At 37.0% G+C, this 20492-nt stretch overlaps 1 protein-coding gene across 20 annotated transcripts in view; it reads right to left on the bottom strand.

Annotated features, from left to right (window-relative positions):
* Window positions 1–20492, bottom strand: part of MAP2 (microtubule associated protein 2) — a 293705-nt gene that overhangs the window by 115066 nt on the left and 158147 nt on the right. For 19 of the 20 annotated variants that reach the window (XM_049106437.1, XM_035710979.2, XM_035710992.2 and 16 more), the window contains one exon: window positions 20283–20343. The exons of the other annotated variant lie outside the window; for it this stretch is intronic. The gene's annotated coding sequence lies outside the window, so the exon portion shown is untranslated. The remainder of the gene's footprint in view (window positions 1–20282; window positions 20344–20492) is intronic. 20 annotated transcript variants of the gene reach the window in all.

The raw sequence follows: 20492 nt of genomic DNA, 5'->3' as shown, positions 1-20492 counted from the left end.
ACAAATTCCTTTAGAAATTTCCTTTATCTCTCCCGTCTCCCAAGATACACGTTGGCAATCATCCCGCAAGCACATGACCCACCGATGGACATCTGAAGGGTTTATTAGACAGAAATAAATGACCTTTTCCCAACAATAGCTAGCCTCCACAAGGTCCTGGAAACCTTGCTTCCAAAGTTCCTTAGAGACTTATGCTCTCCCTGCTGCCCCATCCCCAACTTGAGAGTATATAATGGGCCACTCAGAATCCTGATGTAGCTCTTTCTGCCCAGGGGTCCTTCCCTGTGCTTTAATAAAACCACCTGTTAGCACCAAAGACATCTCAAGAACTCTTTCTTGGCCATGGGCTTCAAACCCTCACGTCTTTCCTACATCACATACACTATCACTGAAGACATCTACTATTCGTTTCTCACCAAGACCGTGGGTGTCCTATTAGTGTGTGGTACCACCCATAAGAGTCTCTGAAGTTTCAGTGTAAACAGAAAGGTCATTTCATAGTTCTCTCAATCATCTAACAAACTATTTCCTATAGTTGCCTGTCGAATCGCTCAGTGTCCAACAACGACCACAAGGAACAGCCTTTTTGCCATGATATGTGACAGGTGACCTGAGTCTGTCACAACAGATCCAGGGGCAATGGCTGGTTTCCAGTTTCCCAGAGACTTGGTTAGGAGTATTATACAGGCCAACAGCCATTTCTCTTAAACAATTCAACAATTAAAATCCTTTTCCTCAAAAAGAAACGATCTTTGAAGAGATTTTAAAAGAAATCATTGTTATTGTAATAACGTCTCTTACTAAATTAAATTTCTTAATCTGAGGATGTCATCTCTAAAATGCGAGCATATTTTTAAACGATAACTAATTTGTTTTTTGTCATTCTTGAAATTGTAAGAATTGATTATTTATGATTTGGGCAAAGAGAAAATGCCTATAAAATAGACATGACTCAGTTTTTTTAATTGAATAATTTCACTGTTAGTGCCTAACAAAGGTGCTGAATGAGATGAAGCATAATTGATAAAGCACACACGTATCACAGAGCCATCTCTCACAGGCAAAAATCTTATAGAAGCTCATATTTTAGGAGCACCTGGGTGGCTCAGTCAGGTAAGCATATGCCTTTGGCTCAGGTCATGATATCATGGTCCTGGGATGGAGCCAGGCATCTGGGCCCCTGCTCAGTGGGGAGTCTGCTGCTCCTTCTCCTTTTGCCCCTCCCAGCTGCTCATTCTTGGTCTCCCTCTCAAATAAATAAATAAATAAATAAATAAATAAATAAATAAACAAACAGACAAACAAAATCTTTTTTTTAAAAAAAGATCATATTTTAAGGAAGCCTAACAGACTATCTTCCAGCTCCTTTACCCAGTTACACAGAATTTTTTTTTCCCTTTCTTCTTTGGTAGGGACACATACTAGTAGATTTTAGGGTCACTTTACATGATAGAATATTTGGCTTTTCTTTATATTTTCTGGTTATTAAATTGTAACAACTGGAAGCAATTTTCTCATATTCACACTATTCCTGCCTGTAAAGTGTTACATCTGGAAGCTCCTTTTAGAAATGTGTCAGACAGTTGTGCTTAGCAAGAGAGGCTCATGTGCTATACTTTATACTTTGTTCATTATAAATGTGTAATTTCGTTGATGACTTTGGATTTCAGTGGATAATGACTGGGCTGTTAAACTCACACATGACTCCATTCACTTTCTGCTTTTCTGGATACTTCTTGCAGTGGGTCACTGGTATAATGATTACTGCAAGAGGCTGCTTACAGAGTGGAGAAAAAGGCATTAGAGCCAGCCAGACCTAAATTAAGTATCAAGTTACTTAATTTCATCAGCCATAATTTCTTCATCTACAAATTGTAAATAGTAATATTTACTTTCCCCAGAATGATTTTAAAGACTAGGGATAGGTTAAGGAAAGCTTCTTGTCCAGGGTCTGATGTATATTCACTGATACATGGTATTTGTATTATGATATGATTCAATGAATTGGGTAGGACTGGTTTGTCAAAACAACAGAGAGTGTTGCTATTTATCATGTTTTATACCACTTTCAACATGGTCAAACATCACATTCACCAGGAATCCTCCTTACAAATTCAGAGTCCTGGGTTTCATTCCAAGGATTCTGATCCCAGGGATCTGGAGTGGGTACAGGGATCTGTATCCCCAGAAGTACTCAATATGATCTCTAAGAGGGTGATCTAGGGATCCCAATTTGAGAAATAACTGCTATATAATATATAACTATATATAATTATTAGCACAATCATGATTTTTTTTACTGCAGTCACAGTGAATTTTTTAAAAATATTTTATTTATTTATGAGAGATACAGAACGAGAGAGAGAGAGAGAGGCAGAGACACAGGCAGAGGGAGAAGCAGGCTCCGTGCAGGGAGCCCGACGTGGGACTCAATCCCCGGTCTCCAGGATCACACCCTGGGCTGAAGGCGGCGCTAAACCGCTGAGCCACCCCGGCTGCCTGAATTTTTTTTTTAAAGTGTATGTTGTTCTCAAGATATTAGCTTAGTAACAGCTATTGGTTTAAATGTTATTAGTTTTTTGTTGTTTTTAATTGTATAGGCTTAAACTTCAATTAATGATATGAAATAATCACAAATATTTTTCCTAGTAATTTGTGGGTTGTTTCTCTTCTTAAAAAAAATCTGGTTTTTAGCTTTTTGTGTGTGATAGACTTTATATAAAATTTAATGAAAGCTTTGGATCTACGCCCATGTAGGCATGACCTTTATTTATACAAAAGCTTCCTGTATCCCATTCATATACTGCCTGGGAGCCAACGGACCTCAGTTTAAAAGCAGTTGGGCTAAAGAATGAGATATTAACCATTTGCAGTTTAGAGACTATTTCTGTACTCTTTAGATCTTACAGGTCTAAAACATAGTTATTGTGCAATGGAAAAAAATGTGACCTTTCTATATCTATTTATTCTCAAGTAGCTTTGATTGCTTATTCTGTAGGAGGTTTGGAAAGAATAGCTCTTTACAAAACTGAATTGGAGAATTCTAATAAGGAGGCTGTTTATTCTGTTAAAATAACACAAGTTTCTACTTTGGATAACAAGGAATTCAGTAAAAACAAACTTTAAATGCCACAAATTCTACCACAAGCTTTGGTAAAACAGATATGTATTATCCAGCAAGTTTTACCTTTTTAAATGCATCTCAGCCCTGGGAGAAGGATGGAAGGCAATGTACATTTTCTTTTTGCTTACATTGTTTTGGAATGAAAATACTTCAATGGTCCAATGCTCTTAGGAAAATGATTAAAATTATTACTTTGTCCTGGAATACTTTGCCTCCTCACCAGGACTTATTTCTCTCTCCAGCCTCATTCTATACTATATGCCCCCTTACCTTCCTCTTCTGTTATCCTAGCCTCCTGGCATTCCTCCTTCTATACCATGCTCCTGTCATTACAGGGCCTTTTCATGTGCTTTTGCTCCCCCTGAAATGCTCTTTTCCACCCTCTTTGCCTACTGAATTATTACCTAATCATAGAGCATAGCAAAATTACCCTCCCTGACAAAGTCATTTCATGAATCTCTCCTTCATAGCACTTACTATAGTTCCAAAGTTGCACTTACTTATATGATTATTTGTTTTAACGCTATTCCCCACTAAACTCTAAGTTTCACAAGGACAAAGATCATAACTGTTTTTGCTACCAGACAATAAGGACATGGTGTTCTATAGCTATTTGTTAACCATATGGAAGAATGAATTTAAAAAATGCTTATATCATATTGGTATTGACCTAGTATCCAAAATAATCAGAAACCCAATAGCTGTCTAGCTAAAAGCCTAGGAGTACCTCTTTTGGCTTCAGTTTCACATGTACAAAAGGAGGGCATTTAAGTAAATAATCACGGAGTTCATTTTCAATTTTAAAAATCAGTTACTCAACCACCCAAATGTCCATGAACTGATGACTGGATTAAAAAATGTAGCATATTCATTAGTGGAATATTACTTGGTCATAAATAACAAAGTGCTGATTCTTGCTACAAAATGAACCCTTGAAATGTTATAAATATTATATACATAATATATAGTTATATATAATATATACATAAAATATAAATTGTATATATACATTATATAAAAAAGCCTTTCTCAAAAGACCACAAGTTGTACTATTTCATTTACATGAAATGTCCAGACGAAAGGGCAAATCAGAGACAGAAACTACATTAGCAGTTGCCTAGAGTGTAAATGAGGTGGAAATGGTGAGTGACTGCGAATAGGCATGAAGTGTCTTTGAAAATGTACTAAAGTTAGGTAGTGGAGATGTTTGCATAACTGAATATACTAAAAACCACTGAATTGTGCAATATGAAGGCTGAATTTTTGTATATGAAGTATATATCAGTACAGCTGTTACTAAACATTATCAATGACCCACTGACTATGCTAATTCATGGATTTAATATTAAAATTAAAATAATTCAGTAAGCATTAACTTTTTTTTTAGAAGTTTAAGTTTTCCAAGAGATTTAAGCCCAAGCAATAGGAAATCTTCCTATAGTAAAGCAAAGTATTCTGAATATTCATTCTGAGTATTTCTTCATTGGTTACTATACATTAAACACTAAATTATACCTTGTCTACACAGACTCTGTTAAAAGAGCTGCATGAAACACCCTCCCTGATTTCAAGGAGCTTATATAATCCTATCTGGGATGATAATTAACTACAATACAAAGCAAAGGGTAAGAGTCTGGATGGAAAGTACAAATCAGGCACTATACTGAGTCAAAGGAAAGATTATGTTGAATTTTAATTATTCAGGGCAGCATGGTATTTCAGAAGAACTTTATAGTTACATATGCTTTGGGCAAGCAAAGATGAAGGAAAGAAGAAGAAACAGACAATAGCAGAAGCAAAAGAATAGAAGCAGGAGGAGATGTGGGCAATGATAATTACAAGTGGTTGGTAAACAGGGATTTGGGGGAATTGGAAATGTATGTTGGGGCCATATGATGGAGAGCTTGGAATCTTGGGGGAACGTATATTTATTCTCCAGTAACAGGGATTTCTTGGAGATTTTTGGTAGTTTAGATTTTATAAATCAATTGAATTTTAGGAAGATTAATCTTGAATTGAAATGGACAAGCTGATCAAATGTATGTAGAACAAGTGTCTTGGGATAGACCAACAGTCTTAGGATAACCAACGGTAGGGTGGCAGGATGAAGAAACATTAGAGAAGATAATAATGAAGAAACAAGTCAGTATTGCAGACTCTAATGAAAAAGATTTCAAGGAGAGACAGGTGGCCTATAAATAATATCTTTTATGCAGGTGCACAGTATTTAATCTTTGATAGTCTTAGTTTATAACTTGTCTGAGGGCTCACAGTCAGTGGTGGGAGGCAAGTCTAGGCCGAAATCAGGTTGTCCATTTTCTTTTTCACAGCATCATTGCTGTATCAGAGAGGTCATTCATTCAGTCTAAGGGTTGGGAGGCAAGCATTTGATTTTTTAAATAAGGTTAGCACAGGAGATCTCTCAAAAATGTTTTCCGTAAATAGAAGGGTGAAGGAAAAAAATCTAGCAAAATGCTCAGAAGACAATAGGACAGATAAGAAATGAGGCAGTAAGTGGCATGGACATGTTAGAGGAGTATGGATAGCAAGGGGAATAGGAAGATGGGACCTACAAGTATGAGCAGGTTTAAGCAATAAGCTTTTAGCTTGGGACTTTCACGATGAGGATTCTGGAATAAAAGGAACCAGACTGGTCAGGGTCGAGAGATGGAGCACTCTCACAGGGGTAAAGCAGCCACACAGCATTATTACACTGAAGACCCCTGAAGGGGGTACGGGAAGACTGCATTATATTTCAAAATGTGTTTTGTATGGACTGACCCTGGGATCAAGTTTTATATGCTCTCTTCACTAATTCATCTTCGTCAAGGGAATAGTTGTTTTTCCCTGTATTTAAGTATATAGCTCTTAAATTAGTAGAAGGGAAAAAATTAAACACTCAGAACATTCCTCAACTTTTGAAAATGTTTTAAGTGATAAATTATATCCCATGTTTATATAGTTCTCATCTCTTTTTGAAAGTAGAATACCTTCTGACTTGGAAATGTACATTGACTATGTCCAGTACAATACAGAAAGTTTTGGTGACTGAATGAGTTTGCCATTATTTTATTACATTAACAGGCAGATGCTATTAGGTGTTTTTATCATTAAAAATAAAACCATTTAAAAATACATTTAAAGTTAATAAATATTTCTGCTGGAGTTTCATAGGAACACAATAGCAAATGATATATTTAGTATCATTAATACTATAAGTTTACTGGGGAGTCCTCTTAAAATATAAATATGAGATCTGTGTCACTAGAGTTAGCATTTGACATTCTGCCATTGTTGTTGTTTCTTTAAATGACAATTTAATTATGCAGTTACTTAGCTCCTAAAAAGAAAGCCAGCCTCATAGATGCAAAAGCATGTGACTTACATACTAGTGATTTCAACTATTAAATGTCACAATTATTTATTACACTCAAAATGGTATCATCAAAACAAAGGGAGGAATTTGTATAGATTTTTCCAAAGTTTCTCTATATGCCCAACTTAATAGAGAGAGGTGCTAATTAACTGGCTTCTGATTAAATTGGTTCCACAAAGTAAATCTGCTAGAACTTTACCACCAATTTCTTTATTTCTTTTCTCACATATTAGTATCAAGAGGAACAACCTGTCCCTTTCTTTACCGTGCCTGAAAACAAAACATGTGTAGTCATACCCACCCACTCTGGGTGGGTATTTTTACCCATGGACTTTTATTTAGAAGCAGTCTTCAGGTAATTTTCTGAAAGAGCCAGAAATCAAAAAGACTATTAATGGTCCTCGATGTCGAATAAATGGAAGATTTCTTAAAGAAAAGCCTTGATGTATGATTTTTAAGTGAGGGAGACCATTTTATAAATTTGGAAAATTTCTTTTCTACTAGGTCCTCTCCTCATAACGTAAATATAGATCACTAACAAACTGATCATTTATAAAATGAGCATACACTCGAACATCCATCTATCTCTTTGGGTAACACTAGCCTTTTCTTAGAATCAGCGTATAGGTGAAATTATAATGTAAACATCTCTCTCAGAGTTCTAATAAACTTATTTCATAATGTCTAATTGTATTTTTTCAAACTAATGAATGCCTCACACTTTCTTCTTACTGTTTTTAATGAAATTTGATCTGTGTTTAGGAAGATTCATGTTAAATGTCCTTTTCCTAAGCCAATTATTGTCACATAATGAAGCTATCTTGTACATGTCAAATGCAAAAGAGCCCATTTTGAATAAATGTATTTCCATAAGTACTATCTAAAAGTCATACAGAACTTCTAGGATATTGACTTGAGTCTCATGGAGACTACTAATGAATAGAGCCAGAAGAATCTTGAGTTTTTAAAATTGTTTCTTACAACAGTCCAGTGACTTCTATCTAAATATTTTCCTTTCAGAGCTTATTTATTCACTTCTGCACTCTCTCCTTCAACCTTTCTCTCCGTATATTTCCTCTATACTAACTAAAATAAAGTGGGAAATCCTGGACTAAGTTTAAAATCTCCATCTCTCTGATTATGCCTAACAAATCATAACTATATAGCCTTGTTCAGCTCCTGAAGTTTTTAGGATTTCTGTGGGAAGGCCGTTAGATGTGGGAGTTTATTTCCGTCTGCAGGGTATTGTTTTGGGATTTGCCGACACCAACACTTTGTCTTTCCTGTCCCCTTATACAACATGCCTGGCAAATTATAATTATCAGTATTTTCTTTTACAGAAGGATAATTATTTGTTATTTTTACTTAAGCAATAAAAGAACCTAGCAGTGTTCTCCTCACAAACAAGACTCATATGTATAGGGCTATAGGCCTGTCTGCATAATATGGAAAAATCCCAACTGCTCTCCATAACACAGACTGCCATTGTAAGATACTCCAGCAAAATACCAATGACAACTTTATGGAAATCCTTACCAAAAGTTTCCAAGAGAAACCAAGATAGTCTCATTAAGATCTCCCCACCCACCTTTTTTTTTTTTTTTTGCTTAGTTCTAATTATATTTTAACTGCTGATGTTCATACCAGAGAACAAATGTATCACTAAAATGAATATTGATAAGATTCTTGAGACCCGGAGCAAAATCCTTTTTGCTACCATTTACGATTATGTAGATAGGACAGTGAACTCCCTGTGTGACAGTCATTTTAGTTAATGCATGGGCCAAACTACCAAATTAGCTCATCTGGCTTAGGGCAGATTAAGACAGGGATTTGTACAGCATTTTTGTTTCAAGGGCACTGGACACAGATTTACTGAATACCTTGGTACCTACTGGGCATACTAACTTGAAGCTATGATTTAACAAATGCAGTCATTCCAAGAGCAAAATCTGCTCATCATTCTTGGTCCCTACCCTGATCCACAGCCTTCTTTTTGGTATCTCTCCTTATAACTGGAGAGATCCAAGTGAATCTCGGAAGTATATTAATGCAAACTAGTGAATGTGCACAGTACACAAAATAAAATCCTCTCACAGACCATGGGACCTGCCACAGATCAGCAAGGCGGAACCCTTAGCTCACTGGAATGTGTAACATGTCCCCTCAGGCAATTGCACATTCCTCTGTCCAGCAAAAGCAGGATATCTGTGGCTTTACCTTAGCATTATATAAACTTTCCCAAATCTGTTTCTTTGCCACCTGAGCACACACCTCTTGTAGATTATTAGATCAACTTTGAAACCTGGAATAGCACTTGTGGGTTGTTCTACTGATGAAAAGATCAGAACAGTTACTGAAAGGAAGGGTCCTCTTATAGAGCATTACATTGATTCTGAAAACTGAGATTCTGCCAAAAATGTGCAAAACTGTATCCACTGTGGTATTTTGGCCCAAAAAGGAGCATACAAAAAGATGAGCAAAGGCTAATAAACAGGGATGAAAGAGCAAAAAGGAACTGCCCATCATCGAGCTGAAACACTCGAATGCACATCCTTAAATGTTGTCTCTGAGCCTATTTTTCTCTTCTAGATACCAAAGTCAACGGAACACCATCAGGGAGGATATTGTTCATGTACATGACATTGATTGTGCTAAGCCTCACTTTCAGGTTTCTACATCAAATGAGACAATAACTATGAAGGCACACTGAAGGTGATAAAGCTTTCTTCACTGATTATTCATTAGTATTAGGGTCTTCTTAGGTATCACCATGGGGAACATACTACATAGAAAAAAAATAACAGCCATGCCATACTATAGCTTCCACATTGTACTTTAACCTTAAATAAATTAAAGGGTTTATTTTTCTCAGACACTTCTTGGCCTCAGGTCTGTTTGGAGAAGCAATCCTGTTCAACCAACTATCACTGTGCCTATGCTTGAAGCCAGTTTGACTCCTGGCTGGAGTTGAATGAAAAATGGCTTAGCACAGCCCATGATCCTCTTTCCTAAGGATGTTTCCTCTTATTGTAAAAAATCTTAGGAATATTTAAGATCAAACAGTTTCTGTTGTACAGGGGCTCAGTTCAAGCCATTGATTTTTGCACATGGATGTCTGCCTGAATCTTCAGCCTTCCTCTTACGGCTGCCAGAGAAGTATGATCGTCAGGGGATCTCTTGCCAGTTTGCTTCCTATTTCCAGGGCAAGTTATGAAGCCATTTTAAAATTTAGTGGAGAATTTCCAATTTAGTGGAGAATTTCCAATTGATTGTCGAGAAGTGACATTAAGCCCCATAGGAAGTGCTTCACATTTACAAAAACCCTGTTGGAGAATTAGTCTAGTTTTGGTGTGCTCAAAATCCACTAAGGTTTTTACAGGGGCCTAAGTCTTCTTGGTCTCTTTCAGGAGAGCTGCTTCCTGTTCAATGAGCTGATGAAGAGACTCCCAGTGTGAATGTGTACTCTTATTGATAGGTATTGTCAATACTAATAATAGAATTTTAGAGTCTACTTCTGCATTTTCATCTTCCTATTTATACTAACTTTTCAAAGTACTGGGATTCTGATCCAGTGAGCTTACAGAAAGCTCAATCCTTCTGACAGCAAAGGGATGCCATGGCGGCTCTGGGTCTGGCTAAAGAAGAGCATGCAAAGAATGGTCAGCCACACTAAGTTCATCACCTACTGGGTAGCCCACTGCCTCTTCGCATTCTTTGCTAATTCTATCTAAATGTATTTGAGCAAAAAAATCCTAATATGTTATATTAAAGCTTTTATATTTGCTTTAAAAGTCAATTATATTTTTAACCCCAATGGTAAGTGAAATCTGCCAACTTTTTTTTTTAAGATTTTATTTATTTATTCATGAGACACACACACACACACACACACACACAGAGGCAGAGACATAGGACATAGACAGAGGGAGAAGCAGGGAGCCCGACGTGGGACTCGATCCCGGGACTCCAGGATCACACCCTGGGCCAAAGGCAGGCGCCAAACCGCTGAGCCACCCAGGGATCCCCCAATTTTTTTCTTTTTAACCAAGAGTGGATTTGTTTCATGTTGAGGGAATATAAAAAGCAAATAAATATTTGAGCCTCATTTGAGCTGAACTGGAGGTAAGGCATACTGGTCAATTTCCTTTTTATTTTATTTTATTTTTTTTTTAATTTTTATTTATTTATGATAGTCACACAGAGAGAGAGAGAGGCGCAGAGACACAGGCAGAGGGAGAAGCAGGCTCCATGCACCAGGAGCCCGATGTGGGATTCGATCCCGGGTCTCCAGGATCGCGCCCTGGGCCAAAGGCAGGCGCCAAACCGCTGCGCCACCCAGGGATCCCTAATTTCCTTTTTAAACTAGATAAAATTTAAAAGCCAAATAACTTGTTTAGAAAAACAACAATGGCCACATTATATGCTTGAGTCAGATGTTATATAAATTAGTTTGGGAGATTTTTCACATCACATGTCTGCGAAAAAAGGAATTTATGAAGTTGAATCATAAAGTTGAGAGTTAATGCACATCACACAAGCAAACCACCTCCTTCCTCAAATGCTGTCAAGTAGTCTGTTTTACAATTTAACTTTAGTTTATTAATACAAAGTGTAAATCTTTAAGATTTATTTTAAATAATTTAAATTACAATTTTAATCATTTAAATTTATTTTAAAAATAAAAATATTAGTACTCCTTCGAAGGAGTGTAAGATGCTGAATTATCTTTTCTTATCTGCAGGTCTTCTATAGCAGAAAAAATGCATTGCCAGACAAATGTAATTCGACCTTACTAGAATTGTTTTAAGAGACTCAAGAATCATTATTGATGAAACCAGAATCAATCAGCAGTCTTCTCATTTACACACTTGGTAAGTCATTAGCGACACAAGGGAAATAAACATTAAAGAGGTAAAAACTCCAGGGAGCATACCTTTATAGCATATCGACTTCCGAGCTTACTGCATTTCAGACATGATTCATAAGAGTTGTCTTTATAAATAAGGACCAGCTATTTACCTTTTTTTAAAGCAATGTTTTAAATAGCAAAGATTATTAAATATCTTTTAAAGATAAGTAATTTTTCTGTCTGGATGCAAAAAATTCATTTTCCAAAAATACGAAACATGGTTAAAGTTAAGCCTAAAAGGAAAATTATTTTTTCTTATGAGAGAGAAACGAATGAGACACTTCTTCATGAAAATGTTCTGAAAACAAATCCATTATTATGACTAAAGAGAAAAACAAGGAAAAACTGGAAAGGATTGACTACCTGTAACTAGTGTTTATCACTAAATAGAAATAAAAATAAGAATACCAAGCCACTGTTATTCACCACATCTAAGTACCCAATTGTAGTAGAAATGTTAAGTAGAGTCTGCTTTACAATCTAATTTTTCTTTGTAGATACAAAATGTAAGCCTTTAAAAATGAAGACGTACTAAGTTCCTGACAATCTTGCTCAATACTTCATAATCTATGTGACATTTGTTTCTCACAATTTTGAAGTAAGGATTATTGACATTTACGGGTGAGAAGCCTCTCCTTACAGAGATATTGGCCAGAGTGCACAGCTGTCAGCTAGAGAAACCTCAACCTGAACCCATCTCAGCGATCAGCCTCTCAACAATATGCTGGCTCAGTCATAAAATACTGAGCGCGAATCTGTGCACATAAAGAAAGCATCACCTTAGCCTGCAGGAAAGGTTGTATAGTCACAGTCCTGGCTCAACCAATTTGTTGAGTCCTGCAGAGAAGGAACAGAGAGCATATGAAATCAGATAGCAGAGCAGCACTAACCCCTGGAGGGGAGGGGCAGGGAGCCTGCAAATTCCAGGCAGCTGCCTCCAAGCTCACCCCCAGCGTCCTGGCTCCACCAGCCCTGTGAGGAGGTATGCCACTCTTTATTCTGCAGCAGGGACTGACATCTCCTTCAAAAGACAACCTGTGTGAAGCAAGAGGCAGAGTGCAGAAAATAATTCCTCAGTAATTTACCTTTCTTGGAGTTCCCCAATAATGGACCCTTGTAACTCTGGGGATTGGTGGGGATTTTGATGTAAGTTAGGAGGGAACATGTTTATCCAGAACACCTTCTGGTGGCGGACAACCCCGGAAGCAGGCCATAAGAGAAGACAAATCCTATTAAGCCAGCTGGGCGGGTTGAGAGCAGCTGGTCGGTCTAGAGGCTGAAACAGCTAGGAAAGGCTCAGAAAAATCTGCATTGCAGATAAACCTCCTGGGAGACAGCTGAACTCTTAACATCTCCCCAAGCCAGCTTCTCTTCGGAGAGGAGAGTGGCCTCAGGTGGTGTAATTTAGAATGTATATCATTTCCAGGACTTCTTGCAGACCTTGCAGTGATTTAACATAATTTCATCTTTTGCCTTGCTGCTTTTCACCTGTTTGTTGTTTATTTACTTATCTGTGGTAGTAGAGGGCAGAAAGGGACACAAGAAACAAAACTGTACAGTAGTGTCAACACTTCTTTTGCAAGTCTTATCTTTTATTTGTTAGGCCTTGTCTTTATCAAACTTATATCCTTCAGTTTCAAGACAACATAAAGAGAGAGCCACATATATACCTTGTCTATTAAGAAGGAGGTGGAGAGGGAAGCCTGGGTGGCTCAGCGGTTGTGCTTGCCTTTGGCCCAGGGCATGATCCTGGAGTACTGGGATCCAGTCCCACAACGGGCTCCCTGCATGGAGCCTGCTTCTCCTTCTGCCTAGGTCTCTGCCCCCCTCTCTCTGTGTCTCTCATAAATAAATAAATAAATAAATAAATAAATAAATAAATAAATAAATAAATAAATAAAGTCTTAAAAAAAAACTTACTAAAAAAAGAAGGAGGTGGAGAAATGAAAACTTTATCAAGTCATAACAATCACTACCAATTATAGGGCTTCCACTCTATAAATCACCTTCGTTAACTCCTGAAAAGCCTAATCAGGTTGTTATTGTTATTCCTGTTTCATACAACTGAGGCTTGATAAATTTCCAATTTCTCACAGCTGATGAGGGCAAAGCCTGGATTTGAACCCACCTTCAAAGTCCATACTTATTTCACTACATTATAACCCAGTGTTTGTTAAATGCCTTTAATGTGCCAGACACTCTGCTTGCAAAAGGCAGTAATAGCCAGACCTCCAGAAATGCCTGCTCCATTGGGATGAAGGCATTGTAATAAATAGGTTTTTAAATTAAGGCTGTTATTATTTAAAGAAAAAATTTTTCTAAAAGACTTCATATTTTCTAGAATGTGTTCCCTCCAAAATATAGAATTCTGTAAACAATAACTGTAATTAAAATCTAGCATATGATTATGATAAAAGTGAATATTGGCAGAAAAGGGGAGGATGCAGAGGTGGAGCATAGAGGATTTTTTAAGGCAGTGACAACATGATACTATAATCAGAGATGCATGTCATTATACATTTGTCAAGCCCACTGAATGTACAACACCAAGAGTGCATCTTGAAGGAAGCCATGGACTTCAGGTGAATTAGGATATGTCAGTGTTCATCCTAGGTAGAAAACATACCATTCTGGTGACCGATGCTGATCCTGGGGGAGGCTATGCATTTGTGGGGGAACAGGTATATGGGAAATCACGTTACTTTCAATTTTGTTGTAAACTTAAAACTGTTCTAAAAAAAATAAAGTCATAAAGGGGTGGGGATAAAGTAAATATCTAATTATAGGAGAGAGCACATACATGGTTTTGATGATCCAGAGGATGGATGGGATTTTGATAAGTGGAACTTTAGATATCAGATAGGCTTTTTGGGAAAGAGAAGAGAATGAAGGATCAGTCTGTAGTCAACATTGTTGTTTGAGCATCTATTCTGTACCAGTCCCCTCAGTAGGTTCTGGGATTCTGGTTAGTAATGAGACACAAGGTCATGGAGGTTCTAGTCTTGTGGGGGAAACATGCATTCAATGGATAAATACAAATGAAAGAAATGTGGAATGCTATGGGAGTACGTAATGAGCAGACCTGTTAGGTTGGAGGCTGAGAGAAGGCTTACCTGGGAAATCTCAGACCTAACCAATGAACAGGACTTAACTAAGTAGAGTGGGCAGGAGGGGAGGAGCATAGAAAGAATGTCCAGGCAAAGAGAATAAAAATATGTATAATAGCCCCCAGGTAATAAACCCAGGATGGGCCTGGAGAGTCAGACAAAGGCCAGATTCCTGACTCTATTATGAATTCTATGGTTTTAAATACAGGAATATCATGATTAGATTGTATTTTTAAAAGATAGATTGTTACTATGTGTATAATGGCTGATACAGAGCAAGAGTTGAGACAGGCAGCTATCACTGTCATCAAGATCAGAGGTGATGGGGATCCCTGGGTGGCGCAGCGGTTTAGCGCCTGCCTTTGTCCCAGGGCGCTGATCCTGGAGACCCGGGATCGAATCCCACGTCGGGCTCCCGGTGCATGGAGCCTGCTTCTCCCTCTGCCTGTGTCTCTGCCTCTCTCTCTCTCTCTCTCTATCATAAATTAAAAATAAATAAATAAAACTTAAAAAAAAAAGATCAGAGGTGATGGGAAACTGGCATAGTCTGTGGAGATAAGAAATGGATGGTTTTGGAAAATGTTTAGGAAGCAGAATTGATAGGACCTGGTAACTGATTGGACTAGTATGTTTTAGGTAACATTTTTTTTTTTTTTTTAAGTAAGCTCTACACCCAGGGTAGGGTTTAAACTCACAGACCCGCTATCAAGAGTGGCATGCTCTACGGACTGAGCCAGTTAGGTGCTCCTTTCTCCGATTTAATGTAAATGTTATTTATATAAATAACCATGACACTTGATAAAATGGCATTTCAGAGTCTTTAAAAGTAACTATAAAGTTGCAAAGTTGTTATACAAATGATGACTAGGGCAGGCTGTAAGTCATGGAAAAACTCCAAATAGCAGTGGCTTAAACAAAACAGAAATTCATTACAAGGTTGTATCATATTCGACATGGTTGCAGGAATTCTAGCCACCAAGTCTGAATTCCTTCCTACCAGCAGAAAGGAAGAGTAATGAGAGTACTCCTTCCCTTTAAGCAGTTAATGCCAGTTTCATGCACAACTTTAGTTCATATCTCATTGGCTGGAAATTAGTCAAATAGGTTCCACCTAGTTGCCAGGGAGGCTGGGATTCTGGATCTTATTCTTAGTGTCCATGTGCCCATGAATCCTCCAAATAGCAGGGGTCTTATTATTATTGGAGGAAGAAAGAAATAATCAGTATCGGGGGTAAAAGTAATCTGTACCATATTAAGTCTGGGCTAAGGCCTCAGAAGCAAAGTAGGGAAAAAAAATCACACTTATGAATTGCACTGGCCCTTTACAACAACAGAAAATTAAAACACATCAGAATGAACTCGCTTTGAATTAGCATTCCACATTTTGTCTCAGCCACCAAGAACATTTTTTAACCTCAGTGATAATCTAGATAGACCGGGTAAGTTAAACAGAGCACCCCCATCAATAAATACTGCTTTCTACTGCTACAAAGCAGCCTCAACTCTGCCAATATTTGAGCATAGTTGTTTATGGTTTCATTTCCTTTACTTTTAATAGTGGCCATAAAAAGCCAAACAAATGCATTTTATTCACATTCCTTTGGACGAGGCCTTGAATTTAAATTATGTCACTGGATCCATTAACATTTAACTATGGCTGGTGCCTTATCCTCTACAGACATTCAACTTCAGAATGTATTAACCGCATGCAGAAAATGAGAATTAACAGCAGTCAGATAGTGAATCACATCTGCATCACACAGCGTACATTCACAATGATTTATTTTGTTTTGTTTGTTTGATGCATTCTTGGTTTGTTACTAAGAATAGAGGCCATCAATAGGATGCTGGGTTTAATAATTTAGGGAAAATATTCCTTTCATCAATTTTCCACAAATGGTTCCCAGTAGGTTGAAATCAAAGGCTCCTGAGACTCTTTAACTTTCTTTCTACATTGAATTTTCTACCATTTCTTCAACGTTTACAATTAAGCCACTTTGCTGTTATTCTCATTTTCTTTATTTTCCTTTTACTGGTGCTTCATGTCTCAAGTTGACTGACAGAGCAGAAACCTTCTGTTAACTGAAGCCATCTTAAATCAGTAATATTTTTGTGGCAGCTAATTAGCAGCACTAAATTATACTCATCAGTATCATAAATATTCACATTCTTAATTATGCCAAGCAAAAGGGATCGCACAACATCAAGTCACATATTCTTTCCCAAACCTAAAATTCAAATTTGTTTTAATTGAGCTCAACTATATCAACCACATTGTTGGTCTGCTTTTATCTTTGTTTTTCCATTAGGTGTAAAATATATCCATGAACAACTGCTTATTCTATTATTGCTATTAACACATGATTCTCTGGTTCTCTTGCACTGCACATGGAGATGGCATTCTAGTCTCAAGTTGGCATTACCTTGCATTTCCTATTGCATAGGGCAAGAGCTTTCTTGTAACAATGACTATTTTCCAACTTTGCATTATTTGTTACTCTGGACCTACAACAAATCTTATATAAAGAGATAGCTTACATTTATATTCTATATTACAGCTTTCAATGTGCATTCATATGTTCCATTTCAACCCTGATACTCAGATATGATCTTTATTTTAAAGAAAACAAAAAAAAAAAAAAGAAAACAAAAGGCCTAGGAAAGGGAAATAATTTTTCCAACTAGCTAGTAAATAGTAAAGATAGAACACTGGAATAATAAGGGTAAAAGAGTCCAAACTTAGACTGATGCGATGAAAATTCATAGTAAAGAATATTAAATATGATCAATAATGGAGGAGTTACCACACATACTTCTCCTAATTATTATTAAAATAATTAAAAAGTTGAAAAATAATGTCACTGTAACAAAAAATTTTGAAGATATCCTAAAAGTCAGAGTAGAGATGGAGAAAGAAAGAAGAAACTGCTGCGAGGAGCCCTCAAGTTAACAGCAGGTCCATCTCAAGGAAATCTGGAGAAACCCCAAGCTTAGAGTTTTCAAATACAGAGTTCAAGGGGGCTGTGAGATAGTATCATGGCAATTCATTAAGAAACTTATTTGGGGGGCACCTGGGTTGCTCAGTCAGTTAAGCGTCTGCCTCTTGATTTAGAGCTCAGGTCATAATCTCGGTCATGAGGTCAAGCCCCATGAAGTCTTCTTGAAATTCTCTCTCCCTCTCCCTCTGTCCCTTCCCCCTGCTCTCTCTCTCTCTCTCAAATAAACTTAAAAAGTTGAAGAAAAAAAAAAGAAAGAAAGAAAGAAAGAAAGAAAGAAAGAAAGAAAGAAAGAAAGAAAGAAAGAAAGAAAGAAAGAAAGAAAAAAATATATTCAGAACAATTGGGACTCTTTCTATTATTCTTTCCCCATGCTACTACATTTTTAGCTGACAGGAGAAGCTTTTGCCCCAATGGTGAAAACAAGAACTAACCTTTAATGAAAGAAAATGATGGGCTTTGGAACCAGATCTAGTATAGATGAATCTATGCAGAACTGAAACAGTTGTAGGGATCCTAACCTGCTCACTTGCCAGTTGCATCTCCATGTTCTTCCTGGGATACCTGCTTCCTGACAGACTCTGCCCACTTACCCAGAACCTGTAGTCAGCCTTTATGTTGAGTGGAGGTACAGATCTGCATGATTGCAGAGGAAACTTACAGGAGCTACCTATCATCCTCAGCCTACTTCTTCATACATAAAAACCAAAAACCAAAAATCATCTAAATCAAGACATTTGAGAAAAACCAGCAGCATAAATAAGAAAAAATATTTTTAAAGTGACTCCTGAGGAAATAGAGATGATTCAGGGAACAAGGGAATCTACACTTATCTTTCTAAGAGAGATCTGAAAGAATATTGCATACTTTAAAATGAACTTCTTTCCAAAAATGAATTTTAGAAAAGTATCAATAAGAGGAAAAGAAAAAGTTCCTAGAGATTAATATATGATTTTCCAAATACGTAGTTCACGAATTAATTAAAAATAGAATTAGTAGGGCTAGAGGCAAATAATAACTCAGCTGATAAGAAGAAAAAACTCCTTGAATGTAGAAAAAGTGAAAAAGGGATTTTAAAAATATGTGAAAAAGGAGATAAAACAGATCAGTCCAGTAAGTCCAACATTTATCAATAGGAATCTCCTAAATATAGAACAGAGGCAGGGACAGCAAGAAAAAGAAAGCCAGAGGAAAGTTTCTCTGAGTTAAAAAGATACAATTTCAAATGTTCATTTCCAAATGACCCCTTACAGAAGAGGCAAATTGTCCCTTGTTAAGAATCATTGGTACAGGGTAAAACACTATGGCTATGAGGCCAGAGAGACCTGGGTTTTTTATTCGAGCTCCACTAATAATGACCTCTTTAACTTTGGGAAATAAATATACTTGACTTCATTAAATCTCTTCTGTGAAATGGGGATTTAAAAACCCCCACTCTACAGAGTTCTTCTTCTTCCACCCCTCCCCTCTTCTTCATCTGAAAATGTACATACTTCGCACATAATATGGATTAAATAAATAAAGGTTATTCAGATTTTATTTGCAATTGTAGTAATGGTGATGAGGAAGAGGAGGAGAAAAATGTGTAGAGTGGAGGATGTGTGCCAAGGGTAGTGAGGGAAAAGGAGAGGTCCGTGTAGGTCTTGGATGCTTGGTTGGGGGGCGTGGTTATGCTCCAGATCAGCCCTCTCTAATGAAAGTTATGTCATAATGGAAATATACTGTAATAGGTGATGTTTCTATAAAAAGAATGTAGCTATGGAGCACTTGAAATGTGGTTAGTATGACTAAGGAGGTGAAATTTTAATTATTTTCATTTTAATTAAATGGTTGCTGTGGCTAACTGCTACCATATTTATTGACCAGCGCAACTCAAGAGAGCAAACAAGAGCCAAAGAGTTTGTATTAAGTTTGTCTAGGAGATTAATGGGGTGATGGCATTTGGGGCAGGAAGACAAGATAAAAGCATTTCAGTGACCCTGGCAGCTATAATAAGAGCCTGGATGAAGATGATGGAAAGCAGAATTGGGGAAGAGATAGGTCAAGACAATGACAATGTCCTCAGTGGATCCATGCCTATTGCTGTCTGCCTGGAGACACCTCACCTCAGCCCTAACTCTACTCAATGGTCTCCATGGTTATCATTTTCTGTACATATGCTACCCTTCCCTTTCTACAGCTGAGATCAGAACTGGGATCCATAGCTCCCAGCTTATTCTTTATAAGCTCTTATAATTATCCTAAAAATAGGCAAAATCAAAATGCCTGCTTTAAAAAAAGTTTCTTCATAGAGCTGACTTTCTGAAGCTTTAATCATTTTCCTTGTGATCCTAGATTCTTGCTGAGTTATTTACCACTTGCTTTAACTGCTGTGAAACTTAAAACAATGGATTCTTACTAATCTATTCCTCTGTCAAATGCTTTTTGAATCATTAAGATTACATTTTCTCTGATATATTTAGTCTGATCTCCTTTTCATACTGAAAAGTATAAAGCCATTTCAGTAATAACTGCTATTTTTACTAGTCTTTACTGAGCTACATGCCATACTAATCCAGGACTCGACAGGGCAAGAGTCTTTGAGAGAGCAGAGCAGTAATGTAGGCCAGGGCTAGCTTGGAATGTGTTCTTTATTTTAGCAACCAAGTCAGTGCATTATTAAAATATTCCATATTTGGGACAATACACTTATTTATTTGCTTTGGCTGCATATTAGTAAAAAGTAAAAGCTTTAGAGTCAGAACAAGGATATGAGCCAAAGATTTACCGTTTCCTAGTGGAGGGACTTGGGTAGGTCATTTGCATTCTTCAAACTTCAGTTTTCTCATCTGTAATAAATATAACAACAAGATCTGCCATTCCCATTCCAGAGATTGTTGTGAGCTTTGGGAAGTCATATGCTTTGTATGACTTAAAAAGTGATACAGAAATTATTTTTTTCTTAAAGTCTAAATGTTACTTCTTCACTGGTTGTATT

This window comes from Canis lupus, chromosome 37, assembly GCF_003254725.2.
Source record: "Canis lupus dingo isolate Sandy chromosome 37, ASM325472v2, whole genome shotgun sequence".
Taxonomy (NCBI): domain Eukaryota; kingdom Metazoa; phylum Chordata; class Mammalia; order Carnivora; family Canidae; genus Canis; species Canis lupus.
This window is presented reverse-complemented; position numbering and strand designations above follow the sequence as displayed.